Source organism: Myotis myotis, unplaced genomic scaffold (genome assembly GCF_014108235.1).
Source record: "Myotis myotis isolate mMyoMyo1 unplaced genomic scaffold, mMyoMyo1.p scaffold_m19_p_15, whole genome shotgun sequence".
Taxonomy (NCBI): domain Eukaryota; kingdom Metazoa; phylum Chordata; class Mammalia; order Chiroptera; family Vespertilionidae; genus Myotis; species Myotis myotis.
In genome coordinates this window covers 42,588,260-42,601,571 of record NW_023416319.1, presented here as the reverse complement: position 1 = coordinate 42,601,571, position 13,312 = coordinate 42,588,260, and the positions used below count along the sequence as shown (strand labels likewise).

General features: G+C 51.2%; 1 long non-coding RNA gene across 1 annotated transcript; it reads left to right on the top strand.

The window, feature by feature from the left end:
* Window positions 1–7,259: 7,259 nt before the first annotated feature.
* LOC118670127 lies at window positions 7,260–13,158 on the top strand. Its single transcript, XR_004972221.1, has 3 exons — window positions 7,260–7,424; window positions 8,769–8,872; window positions 12,295–13,158. It is a non-coding gene; the product is annotated as an uncharacterized LOC118670127 (long non-coding RNA).
* The last annotated feature ends 154 nt before the right edge of the window (window positions 13,159–13,312 follow it).

Sequence of the window (13,312 nt, the reverse complement as noted above, 5' to 3'; positions counted from 1 at the left end):
GAAGCCAGTGCAAACAATCGTGATTCCCACGGCCAGGCGGATTCCTCAAAAGCCAGCTTCTTGGAAGAGCTGCACCCCTGAGACCTGCCCGGCTCATGACTGTAATCAGAGCCCTTGCATCTCACCCTCGCCTCTTGGCAGACACAGGTGCAAGCCTGCAAGGGCATTTCAACCTGGGAGTCACCCTGTGAGAGACTTCCTGGGGCTCAGTCCCCACCCCATTGCTCCCCCAGCAGGTCTGCCCACCAGAATGCCTCCTCTACCCACTCCCTCTCATTAGCTGAACTACACGCTAACTCCGAGACCCTACATGTTTCTCGCCACCCCCCGGGAGCCTTCCAACCAGCCTGGGAGGGCCTTCGAACGGCCTCCTTCAGAACTTCAGCTCCTCTTGTTGCCAGAGCCCCTCACACAGTCCTCAGCATGAGCATCTGCTCTGTGCAGGGCAGTAAATTAAGCGAAATGGGGAGCTATAGGGACCCCTGAAGACCAGTAACCACCCTCAAGGATCTTATGTTGGGGTGCACAGAGGGCAAACACATGCATGAAGGTGTGATGAAGGCTGAGAGGGGATTCATAATAAACATGGTGGGACATCGGTGAGGAGAGTGGTCACTTGGGTTTGGAAAGGAGGGGACAGTTAACACAGGAGCAAGGGGGTGACCTGCTCAGTCATTTTCAGCTCCTCAAGTTCAGGGATCTTTTGAAGCCACACAGGGTGTCCGAAAATTTCCAACCACCCTCTGAAATCCTTGGTTGACACCTGAAAGCTCCCCCTTCCCTCCTGCCCTCCATGGGGTTCGAGGAGAGCAGCACTGGCCTGGCCGGCCTGCTGGAGGGGCTGGCGCGGCTCCTCCCTCCCTGTGCTGCTGCTGTCGCCCTTCTCCCAGGGGGCTTGGGGGTCCCCAGGAAGGGTTACCCCTTTCCCAACTTGCTTCTGTGTCCTCACCAGGGTTCTCAGCTCCTGCTCACCCCAAAGGCCAGGGCCGGAGAGGAACACCTCGGACTGAGACTCCCCCTGGGATAAGCACAGACGCCTTCCCCGGGGAGGGCTGGCCTGCCGCCTTCCTTGGCTGAGACGTTCTGCACAGGATGCCTGCCCTATGCTTCCCCTCACGGGCCCTCTCAGGGGACAGACCCTGCCCTTCGCGCACCCAAACGGAATTATTTTTAGTTTAATATTTAGCAGAACCAACCTGACACAGAGCTGGCTGCTCTGTTTCTATTTGAACATCACCTTCCCCACTGGCCCACTGGCATGTCTGTACTCGCATGTTAGCCCTGTCTTCAGGAGGCCTTATCAAATAGAACGCATGTGCATTTAAAAATGATTAAACAATACATTTTAGGTTATGTGTATTTTACCATGAAAAAAAAAATTGGGGGAGGACATGCTCCAAGATTTCAATAGCACTGTTTTCCTAGATATAAAAATTTGGGTAATTTTACTTTCTTTTTTTTTTTTAATTTTTATTGTTGAGAATTTTACAGATGTCCCATTTTTCTCCCATTGACCCCCTCCACCCGGTTCCCACCCCACCCCAGGCCTTCACCACACTACTGTCTGTGTCCATGGGTTATGCATACTGGTATAGGCATATAAATTCTTTCCTTAACACATTGCGTACCGCATAGAAATCTCTAAGACATACGCCAGGGACCGCACGTTTTTGGGCAAACTGCACGTTATTTAAATCATCATAATGCACTTTAGGTGTTGTTTTTCAATAATTATAACATTCTTATTTACAAAAACAAACAAACAATTGAAGTTCCTAGTACTTTTTTAACGTATGGCACTGCGTAAAACATTTTCCTCTATGAAGAGGGACCAAACAAAATTTACATTAGTATCTAGATTCGCTCCTTTTTCCATGGGCGTGAAAACGAGAACACTCGTGAGCGGTCCTTAACAGATGGCGCGCGAAACACGAGCAAACTCCTGAGCCGTACGAAATCTGCCTGAGCCCCGCCCCCCATTTTACTTTCATTCTTATACTTCTCTAAATTATTTGATTTTTTAAAAAAGCACAACTGGACATGTATTATTTACATAATCAGAAAGGATGGTGATGCTCTTTCTGCTTGGAGAAATAAACACTTTGACTTTCAAAAGAAAAAACACAACGCATCCCCTGAAGTGGCGACACCTCAAGTCGATACCGTCTCACTTCTTAGCTCAGGGAGTTTTGAGAAGAATGCCCTGGAGGGGACTGCAGGCACGCAGGGGCCCCAGCCCGGAGGCTGAGCGCCCAGTGCCTCTGAGGGCAGCCAGGCCTTGGCATTCCAGCCTCGGAGACCTGGGGCGGAGCTGCCAGGGCGGTGGGACTGGGACGGGAGCCGGGTAAGGAGAGCGACTGCCCCTGAGTGCTCCCTCCCAGGGGCAGGGGCCGGGACAACGCTTTCCCAGTTCCTACGAAGTGGAGCCTTCACATGCTGTTCTGTGTCTGATAGATGCTCTGGGGGAAATGGCGAGGAGGGCCCCCTTGATGGCAGGGTGCACCCAATCTTCAGGGCTGGACAGGACCTGGAGAGGTCATTCGGTCCCCGCCTCCAGGCAGCACCGGAATTGTCCCAGCCGGGCGGGCAAGCCTTTATCTTGTTTTGAGGACTACGGGAGCTGGGCACTCCACACCCTTCCTTGTCAGTCATTCTCCTGCCTAAACATTTCTAGCCAGGAAGTCCTTCCTTCTGTCTAATTCAATTCTCTGTGCTGTGGCTCCTGTGGGTCTGGCTGGAGACATGCCTCCTTCTTCCCTGCCTCCATCCTAGGTCAGAGGCCGCCCGAGCCTTAAATCAGGACCAAAGTCCCAACTTGGTGCTGTCAGACCCTCGACGAATTGCTACTGCTCTCTGAGCTCCCCTTGATCTTCAGCTTCATCCGTGAAATGAGGCCAGTGATGTCCGCCGTGCAGGAACTGAGAACATCAAATGAGACTGTGACTGTGAATGTGCGGAAGAGACATAAAACTCACTGCTAACACGAGGCTATCACTATTTTTAATAAGTAATAGCCACCCATCCTGGCGGAACCATTGTATAAGATGGTTTGCAATGGGGCGGGACACAGGATAATTTTAGGTAATACAGGAATAAATATTCTAAATTAAAATGTAATGTGTGCCAGAAAAAATAAAACTGGCACCACAAATCCAGGGTTCCACAAGTATTATTGCTTAGAACAAAGGCATGTTAAAACAACAACAGAAGCTTAGCATTGCTTGAAGGAAAAAATATTGAGCAAATAATGTTCCGGGTAGCACAAGGCCAGGGTAGAAACCATAACGGTGGTTTAGAAGTGCTGGCTGAGTGGAGATGGCAAAGGACAAAAGGAGGAGGATTCTTACGAGAGGGCAAGGGTGGCAGAGTCAGGACGGATGAGAACTGAAGTCCCAAAGGACGGGAGGAGACAGCTGTTGAGCAGCTGTTGCCTGTCCTGCCCACAGATGCCCTCTGGGTACGGGAACAGTCTGTCTCCTCCAGAGCTGGGCTATTAGCAGCTCCAGCAAGACCGGTGGGCAGACAGGACTGGGATTGCCTGTCCATAGTCGTGGTCCCCAGGGCTCAGAGCCCCCTCTGCATCCAGCTCTCCCCTACCAGTGGGAACTGGACAACTCTAACCCCACCTTGAACCCCTCCTGCAACGTTGCCCATTCGTGGTTTGTGAACTTGTGCAGTGGAACTCAGTGAGGGGGAGCTTACAACTGCCAAAGCAGCCCCCCTCCTCTACTCCCAAAGTGGGATTGGGCAAAGAGGCCCTGGCATAACGGTCCTCTGAGACCCTCTGTGTGCCAGACCCAGGGACACAGAGTGAGCGAGCAACCTCTGGCCTCCAGGATCTCACAGCTGAGCCAGGGAGACCCCCTCTCAGCTAGACAGAGCTGGGCCTAAGCCTCCCGGGACCAGGCATTCTACTGGAAGAGGACTTCACCTCCCTGTGCCCCGGGAAGAGGCTCCAGGCCCCTCACTGACCTTCATGCTGAGCTCCAACACTGAGCCTTGTAATGCTTCCTCTTGGGTCAGGGTTCCCCAAACCCTGGGTCTGTACAGGGGTTCTCTGGAGCCCGAGAGATCTCGATAAGACTTTAAAATGTTTGTGTTGTCGTTTTGGAATAATCTGAAAATATCAACATAAACATATTCTACATCATCTGGATGCTTGGCTTACAGCCTGTTATGTGATCCCAAAATTTTAGTGTCTATCTGATGTTATGAAAAGCAGCTAACTTGGCCGAGGCTGGTGTGGCTGGTGTGACTCAGTTGGTTGGAGCAACAGCCCATGCATGGAAGGATCTCAGGGTCGATTTCCGGTCAGGGCACATACCCAGGTTGCAGGTTTGATCTGGGTTGAGGCAAGGGCAGGAGGCAACCCATCGATATTTCTCTCTCTCCCTGTCTCTCTCTCTCCTCTCTCTCCTTCTTCCTCTCTCTCAAATAATAAAAACATACCTTTGGGTAAGGATTTTTTTAAAAAGGCAGTTAACTTGTTTTAATTTACTAAAGTAGAAGCTACATACAGAAAAATACACAAACCTTACATATACAGACGGATAAACTTGTGAAACACATCTGTGAAACCAACGTGCAGATCAAGAAACAAATATTATTAGTGTCCCCCTCACCCCAGAGACCCTCCTCAAGACCCTCCATATCCCACAGGTAACCACTATCCTGACTTCCCATCAAAGATCAGTTTTGCCTGTTTTTGAACTTGATATAATGGGGTCATATAGAATGATTCTTTGGTCCCTGTCTCCTTTATCTCAACATTGTGCCCATGAGATTTATCCATGTTGTTGGCGTGTAGCTGAAGTTGATCCTCAGATATGGTTCTTGGGGCTCCATGAATCTGCTAGTTGGAGAAAAGTGCATGGGGGTGCCTGCCGGCTCAGAAGGGGGGTGAAGGGCACACAGTGCTGTCCGGTGCAGGGCACACAGTGCTGTCCGGTGTTCACTCCACAGCGTAGTCCTGCCACAGTCCACTCCAGACTTGCAGTTTCCCCAGTGAGCCATGCTCAGCCAGGCCTCTAGGTCTTTGCAGATGTTCCTTCCCTGGGTGCCCTCCCCTTGCTCATCTGCCCAGCAAAGGCCTATGTGTCTTGTGTTCTCTCAAAGGCTGCCTCCTCCGTGAAGTCTCCCCTGGTTTCCCGGGGTGGACTCAGGCACCTCTTCTCTTGTACTCCCACTTATCACATTGTGTGGTCACTGTAGGTCTGTCTCCCCATTAGACTGTGGGCTTCTGTGGGAGGGTGAGGGGATACTGGACTCATTCTCAAAGCGACTGAGGAGGGAGTCTTGCTGCACCCCCACCCAGAGCCATCAGAGGAAGGGGCAGGGTTCTCTGTCCTGGCTCACTTACCTGGTTAAACATGGGGTTCAGCTGGCCCAACACCCTTGCACAATCAGCAGGTGTGGACAGCATCAGAACCGCGGCACAGTGCTTTTCCAGACAAGCCACCACACCAGGGAATTAAAAGAGAGCCCTGCTGAGCCAGGCCCCAGGGCCCAAGGGTGGGATACTTTACCAGGCAGGCATCAGTTTCCTAATCTGTGAAATGGGGACAATGAACTTGGTCACCTTCCTCTTTCCTGACAAGAGTTCAAGGTTAATGAGTGTCCAAGACAGGATATAACTATACCTAAGACTGCGTGCAAGCTGCCTTGAGGCAAGGGAATGGCCTTGGTTACCACTGGCTGTCTCTTCCTGCAGGACTGAAGGACAATGTGAGACCCACAATTCAGCTGTGGCTGCTCATCTGGGTCCCCCACCCTACTCTGGGTGGATCTTGTCTTGGAAGCCCTAATCTGCTTACTAAGCAGCCTAAGCACTTGCCCTACTCATTCCTACCTAAATTTGCCCAGCCCTGTGCCTTGCCCTGCAAGTGCTATGTCCACTCCATTGTAGTAAGTTGGGTTTCTTGTCTCTATTCAGAATGTCCCTCCTCTAGGCAGCCTTCTCTAAACCTTGGGCTAGCCGGGCCTCATCCACACTGTTGGCATTTGTGAAGGGTTTGGGTCCTGGTTGTCGCCCAACTTCCGATCCCCACTCTATCCAGAGGTAGAACTGGGGCAATGGAGTGTGATCCTCAGAAGAGCGGGCTCCGCCCAGTGGGGAAAGCGTGCTGCAGCGCCCTGTTGCCGTGGTAACCAATAACTTCTTCATTGGCCACTGAGCTCGAGATCCCGCCTCTGCCATCAGAAGAGACCAATGATAGGCCAACTGGCTGAGAGCCGGTTGGGGGATCCGTGCGGGTGTTGCGTCTTGATTCCTGTCCTGCGGGGAGGCCCACGGGCACGTGATCCCATCTCAAGGCCGCGGTGGACCTGTGTCCAGGAGTCCGCGGGTGGCGCGGGCGGCGGGGGCTGGGGGCTGGGGGCTGGGTGGCGGGGAGATCATCACAGGGCGGTTCCTCAGCGGAGCTGGGTGGATGGCCGGGGAGGGAGTCGTTTAGGCCGCGAGGGCCGGCTCCGGGGGCTTCGGCGGTTCCCGAGGGCCGCCAGGCGGAGGCGGACTTGGAGGCTCTGCTGGGCCGAGGAGGAAGCCGAGGAGTAAAAGTATGAGGAAGAGGGTGGGAAGGATCCCGCTGGCAAAAGACCCGAGCTCCTGGAGGTGGGGGTCGCGTGGTCTTGCAGTAAAATAAGACCCCAGTTGGAACCCACGCTCTGCCCGCAGCAGCAGCGGCCGGGCACACGCGGGCCGTCCCCTCTGTTGGTGGAAGGGGTCCAGCACCGTTGCTTGGGTCCGTCCCTGTGCTGAACACCTAGGGCAGCGGTTCTCAACCTGTGGGACGCGACCCCTTTGGAGGTCGGACGACCCTTTCACAGGGGTCGCCTAAGACCATCGGAAAACACATTGGATATATAATTACATATTGTTTTTGTGATTAATCACTATGCTTTAATTATGTTCAATTTGTAACAATGAAAATACATCCTGCCTATCAGATATTTACATTACGATTCATAATAGTAGCAAAATTACAGTGATGAAGTAGCAACGAAAATAATTTTATGGTTGGGGGTCACCACAACATGAGGAGCTGTATTGAAGGGTCGCGGCATTAGGAAGGTTGAGAACCACTGACCTAGGGAGTCATTCTTGCTGTAATGCCCTCAAAACGACCCTGAGATGTGTGGGAGCCACTTTATTAGTATTATTTTTTAAAATTCTCACCAGAGGATATAGTTTTCATTGATTCGAAAGAGAGAGGAAGGGGGGGGGTGGAGAGAAACATCAATGGGTTGCCTCCCCAACCAGGGATGGAACCCGCAGCCTTGTTATGTGCCCTGACCGGGAATGGAACCCGTGACCCTTCGGTGCAGGGGACACGCTCTAACTCACCGAGACACGGGCCAGGGCTCTGGGAGCCACTTTACAGATGAGGAAACTGAGGCTCAAGGAGGCTACGCGAGAAAAGCCCAAGGTGAGCTCAGTTCCTAGACGTGAGAACCGTCTGGCCGGGTTGGTGGTTCTCTGAAGGGAAGTGGGCGGTGCCGTTCCCACCCCACCCCCACCCCCAGGCGCCCTGTGCCCTGTGCGGAAGGAAGGGTCGTGCCAACCGTGAGACTTGCGTGGTTTCCTTAGCAGAACTGCGTCAGGCTCTCTCTGGGGGGTAAACCGCTGCTCACTGGTGACTGCGCCTGGACTACAGGAGGTCAGAACGGGGAACCGACTCCTCCGGAAGGAGGGAGGGTTTGTGACATCATCTTGCCCTTTCATTATTCATGGAAGCCCGCATTTTACAGTAACAGACCAGTTTAACTTAGCCTGGCTGGGATTGAGACCTGGCAAGGAGTGGGGCATGGGAGGGGCTGAGCCAGCAGAGTGGGCGCTGGAGTTGGCCTTACCCTGGATCTCCTCTCTGGGTCTCATTTTCCTCATCTGTGAAATGGGCTCGATTAGACTGTGAGGATGAGGAAAAATAATCATGACACCCACCAGAGTATTTCTTGGTGCGACCTGTCATCTGGATGGGTCAGGCAGGCCTCACCCCCACCCTACAAGCTTACCAGCGTTTCCTGGCACCCCCCCAGGTGGCCCTTGGCAGTTCACCTCCAGGGGCCAGAGTCATTGGCCAACACTTCTGGAACACCTACAAGCTGATGTTTTTTGAGGGTTTAACATGTGTCAGGCTCTGTGTTAAGCGTTGGACCTGATCAATCCTTTTAATCATCCCAGAACAACCCTCCCTTTCTCCTGAGAAATGTCCCTTCTTTTGCATATGAGGAAGCTGAAGCTTATAGAGAGGTTAAGAAAGTTCACCGTGTGAATTGCAGACTCTTTCTGATACAAATGACAAAAATCTGACTCAAACTGGGTTATGCTAAGAAGGGAGTTTACTGGCTTTGGAAACAGAAATCCAGGCATGACTTGATCTGGAGATTCAAAAACGTCATAAAGATCGAATCTCTCTACTCTGCCTTCACCAACTTGGTGTCATATTTGAACTCTGTGAGGGTTCCATATCATTCCAAGTTCTGGTTCAGTAGAAAAGAGAGTCTCTTCTTGGTGATTGGGCCACAAGTTCCAGGAGTCACTCTAATTGTACAGTTGGGGGGGTCAAATGACCACTCAGATGACCACCTCGATAAAATCTGTCCAGGAAGATTCAGTGCTGATTGGCAGGTCTGGTGGTCTGGTCACAGGGCCCCACAGCTGCGGCCTCACCGATGGGCTGATAGGGAAGGAGGGAAGAATGTCTTTTCAAAGGAGAAACAGAAGAGATGGGGAGTGGGTGCCAGTTGCTAACTCTACCTTGTTATCACAGGTCACACAATTGAGAAGAGGTGAGGCCTGGATGGAGCCCTGGTCGCCTGACTCCAGAACCCACGTTCTGAAATCCTCTGCACTTTCTACTGCGGGCGCAGCCTGGTAAGCACTTGGTAGAGGAAACCTAGATGTAGAAGGTGAGGCCCTGCTGTGGGAGAGCACCCTCCCCCTCCTCCCTGGTCTCAGGTCAGTCCTCACACCTCTGGTGCCCATCCCCACCTCCTGCCCAGGCTGCTGCTCCTGGAGGGTCCTGGAGCCTTTCTGACCGCTGGGTCCCGGCTGCTGCCTGCCATGCTGCAGAAGGCCCTCCACATGTAGCTGAGGTGTGTGTGCCACTGTCCTGGGGCCTGGTAGCTTCCTGTTTCTCCAAGCAGAAGAGCGGTTCATTAGACACTGAGACTGTGTTCTCCCTTTCCCTGTGGGTGGTCCCTCTCTGGACCAGGCAGGATTTGTGCATTAGGCAACAGCTGTGGGTGGTTTGTTGTTTTTTTTTTAAAGTATATTTTTATTGATTTCAGAGAGGAAGGAAGAGGGAGAGAGAGAGATAGAAACATCAATGATGAGAGAAAATCATTGATCGGCTGCCTCTTGCAAGCCCCCCACTGGGGATCGAGCCGACAACCTGGGCATGTGTCCTTGACCAGAATCAAACCTGGGATCTTTCAGTTCGAAGGCCGAAGCTCTAACCACTGCGCAACCGGCCAGGGCAACAACTGTGGTTTTGAGGGCTCTAGGGAGCCCTTCTCTACTCCCTTTATACCTTCTTTTTTTTTTTTTTTTAATATATTTTATTGATTTTTTAGAGAGGAAGGGAGAGAGATAGAGAGTTAGAAACATTGATGAGAGAGAAAAATCGATCAGCTGCCTCCAGCACATCTCCCGCAACCCAGGTACATGCTCTTGACCGGAATCGAACCTGGGACCTTTCAGTCCGCAGGCCGACGCTCTATCCACTGAGCCAAACCGGTTTTGGCATCCCTTTATACCTTCTTTTAAAATTCCGTCATCAGATAGGATTTCACTCATTTAACTTGCATTAGTATTTAAACTCCCCTGAGAGAGGGAACATCCAGGTCTTATCACTCATTCACACTTTAGTGAGAAGTAGTTCACAGAATCCTTCCTGAGGATTATTATGGCCACCTTTTATTGTATGCTCTCCACTGATTCAAAAGCTTTTCATGCATTATCTCATTTAATCTTCACAACTCTGTCAGGTGGGAACTATTATTACCCCTGCTTTACAAATGGGAAAACTGAGGCTCAGGCTCTGCAAGCAGTGGGTTTTGACGGCATGAAGGCTGTTTCCAGAGCCTACGCTGCCTGTCACTCCACCGAAATGACCTCTAATACTCTTCAGTTTACAGGTGTACTCAGTGTATTTATATACATCTTTTGGACCTCCCTACAACTCAGCAAGGTCGTTGGTATGATCGTCCACATTTTATAGAGGAGATCGTTGAGGCTAAGTTTAGTCAACTGGTACGGGGCTTCAGGATTTAGACTCCGTACTCCCATCTGAGATCAGTGCTCCTGGACCCCACGCAGCGTGCAGTGAGAGGCCTTGAATCAGCTCACTCTGGTGTCTTGGGGACAGAGGGAGAGTGTGGTGGGCATGGAAGCTAGGAGCTCCCAGAACAAATCTCCTTTCTCTCCCTTCTTCCCTTCCTCCTCTTCTTTCTCTCCTTCCTCCACTTGTTCTTTCAACCACCTGAGCACCTACTAAGAATGGTGGCTGTGGGTAAGCAGTGACCAAAACAAGTGTCCCTTGTGTCCTCACAGGGCTGATAGTCTAACAAAATAACTAATAACAAAAATTCCTTAAGTGTTTATGGTGAACTGGGCGCTGTGCTGGGTGCTGAACGTGCCCCATCCTCACAGGTGGGGGACTGGGCCTCAGGAAGGGCTGCGTGCATCAGCTCCTTTAATGATTCCAGTCTGACTCCAGAGTCCAAGCATCTCACCACAAGGCTGGACTGCCTCCCTCTTGGGGTGTAGTGGGGAACCAGTGGATGCTTATGGAGTAAAGAATACCCCCTACACACACACACACACACACACACACACACACACACACACACACGAGTGTTGGCTCACCCAGCACCAGAGGCAGCCATCACAGTGTCTCCAAGACCCTCCCTGCCACCAGGAGCCAGGCCCCATCCCCAAAAGGAAGCTGAGAGGGGAAAGGCTATCTTCCAAGGCAGTCACAGGCCGGCACACTCCGAGACCTCTGGAGGGAACTCCCAGCGACACTGAATCAGAGGGACCCGGGCAGAGGTCCCGTTCTGTCTCCTCAGGTGGCCTGTTAGCGTGACTTCCTTGTGCCTCGGTTACCTCTCCTCTAGGTTCAGCTGCGTCTGAAACATTATCCATCAGACACTTTGTAGAGCCAGCTGGGTGCTTCCTCCTCCCCGCTTTCTGACCTGGTCCTTTTCCAGGATCTCCATAGAGATTATGTTTCCCTCTTTGTAGATGTGGAAACAAGGCTCAGAAGGCTGACCCACATAATGATTGTAAGAAATGCAATGAGAACCCACTTAGGTCTTGAGTCTACTGTCTCAACAAGTACCTACTAAACATTCCACTATATGTCAGCGTCTGCGCCGTGCCCAGGAGATGTAACAGTGAGCAAGAGAGAGTCCTCCTACCTTTAGGAGCACTAATTCCAGGAGGGGCGGACAGACAAGACAGGAAATGTTGGAAATGTGGGCAGAATGAGGTGACAAGAGCTAATTTGGCAGGGCAGAGGACAAAGGTCTGCTCTGGGCTGTCTCAGCCCTGGCACTTCGGGGGACCCTGCAGAGCAAAGGTTTGGGGGCCAGGGAGTTGAAGTTGGGAAGATCGGGGGAAGGCTAATTGGGGTGCTAACCGGGAGAGGGCGTTGGAGCTGCCCTACCCTCAAAAATACCCGGGCCACGCTGCCTCTGGCCTCTGCCTCTCAGTCTGTGCTCTGCCTGCCTGGACTTTCCATGCCGACAGTTTCCTTGTCTTGGGTGCTTTCCAGCCCCACCTGCTTTCCTGGAGCCCGGTTCATCCCTCATTCCTGCCAGTCATATGCCAGTGTCACTCTGAGTAACTCTAGGGACCCAGGGTGACCTCACCTGCTCCTGATTCAGTTTGACTCACTCTCCACATTTCTAGAAGGTGTCTCTTGGCCATTTTAATCCCATGTTCAGGCACCCAGGGCCTTTGGCACATCCCCCTCCAGACTCCTGATGGTTAACGAAGTCTGTGTCATGCAGGGGATGGTGGGGGGCGGGAGCGGGGTGGGGCTGAGGCAGGAACCGTCATCCACCTCTACAGCTCACGCTGGAAATCTTTCCAGTGATCATGAACAGTCTCCAGCCTACATTTTTTGTTTGTTGGTTGGTTTGTTTTTCAGTCTACGTTTTTGTCCTTAACAGAAAAGGATATTATCTAGGAAGAATAGCTTGTGTTAATTGATTGTTTACTACGAACTGGGCACTCTACAGACGTTATCAGAGTCTCACAACATTTCGTTATTGGTTTTCATTTTCAAGATGAGGAAACTGAAGCTCAGAGAAGGACTTGACTTGTCTAAGGTCTAAAATCACACAGCAAGGAACTGGCGGAGCCGGGATCAGAACCCAGGCATCCTTGACTCCAGAGTTGTTTAACCAGAACCACACACCTGACCCCGCCAGCTGCCCACAGGTAGGGAAGGGAAGAGGGAGAGCATTCCACCCACCCAGCCTGAGCCAGCTTAGAGCCAGCCCCATGCACCCCCAGGATCCCTTGTGGTGTGAGAGGGAATAGCAACTGCGAGAGGAGTTACCCAGGGATCTGAGGGCCCCCACCACGTCCTTGGTGAAAGGAAGCCCAGACCTACAGAACACCCATAGGAGGCACTCACTTGTGAGTGGGTCCAGCCTGTGCCGGCTGGTGGGAGTCATGGCTGGTCATCCCACCTCATTTTTATGTGGGCCCAGTCCTACCACCTCAGTTTTCCCCGCTTTCCCCTCCCACACCTGGTCTCCAGTCTGCTCTGGATCCCTCCTGCTGGACCTCTCCCACCCATCCTACCTTCTCAGCAGACGAACCCGTGCAGCCTAGCGCTGTGCTGTCCAATACAGTGGCCACTGACCACATGTGACTGTTGAGCACTTGAAATGTAATGAATGCAGCGGAGGAACTAAATTTTAAATCTTATTTAACTTTAATCAATTTACATTTAAGTTTTAAAATTGACAATGTTGTTATTGGAAAACATTTAAATATGTGTGGAACAACTTGGGTATGTAAATCATTTTTTCAACTGCAAATTTTATGAAATCTAAATACAGGTAATTCTCTAATGAAAACTTAGCAACTGCTGTAAGTGTAAAAACTAGGCAGGCACCAGATTTTGAACACTTAGTAAAATAAAATGGAAAAGTATCTTAATATTTTTATATTGATTTCATGTTGAAATGATCATATTTTTAATATATCAGTTTAAGCAAAATATATTATTAAAATTAATTTCACCTGCTTTTTTAAAATAAATTTTTATTGATTTTGAAGAGGAAGGGAGAGGGA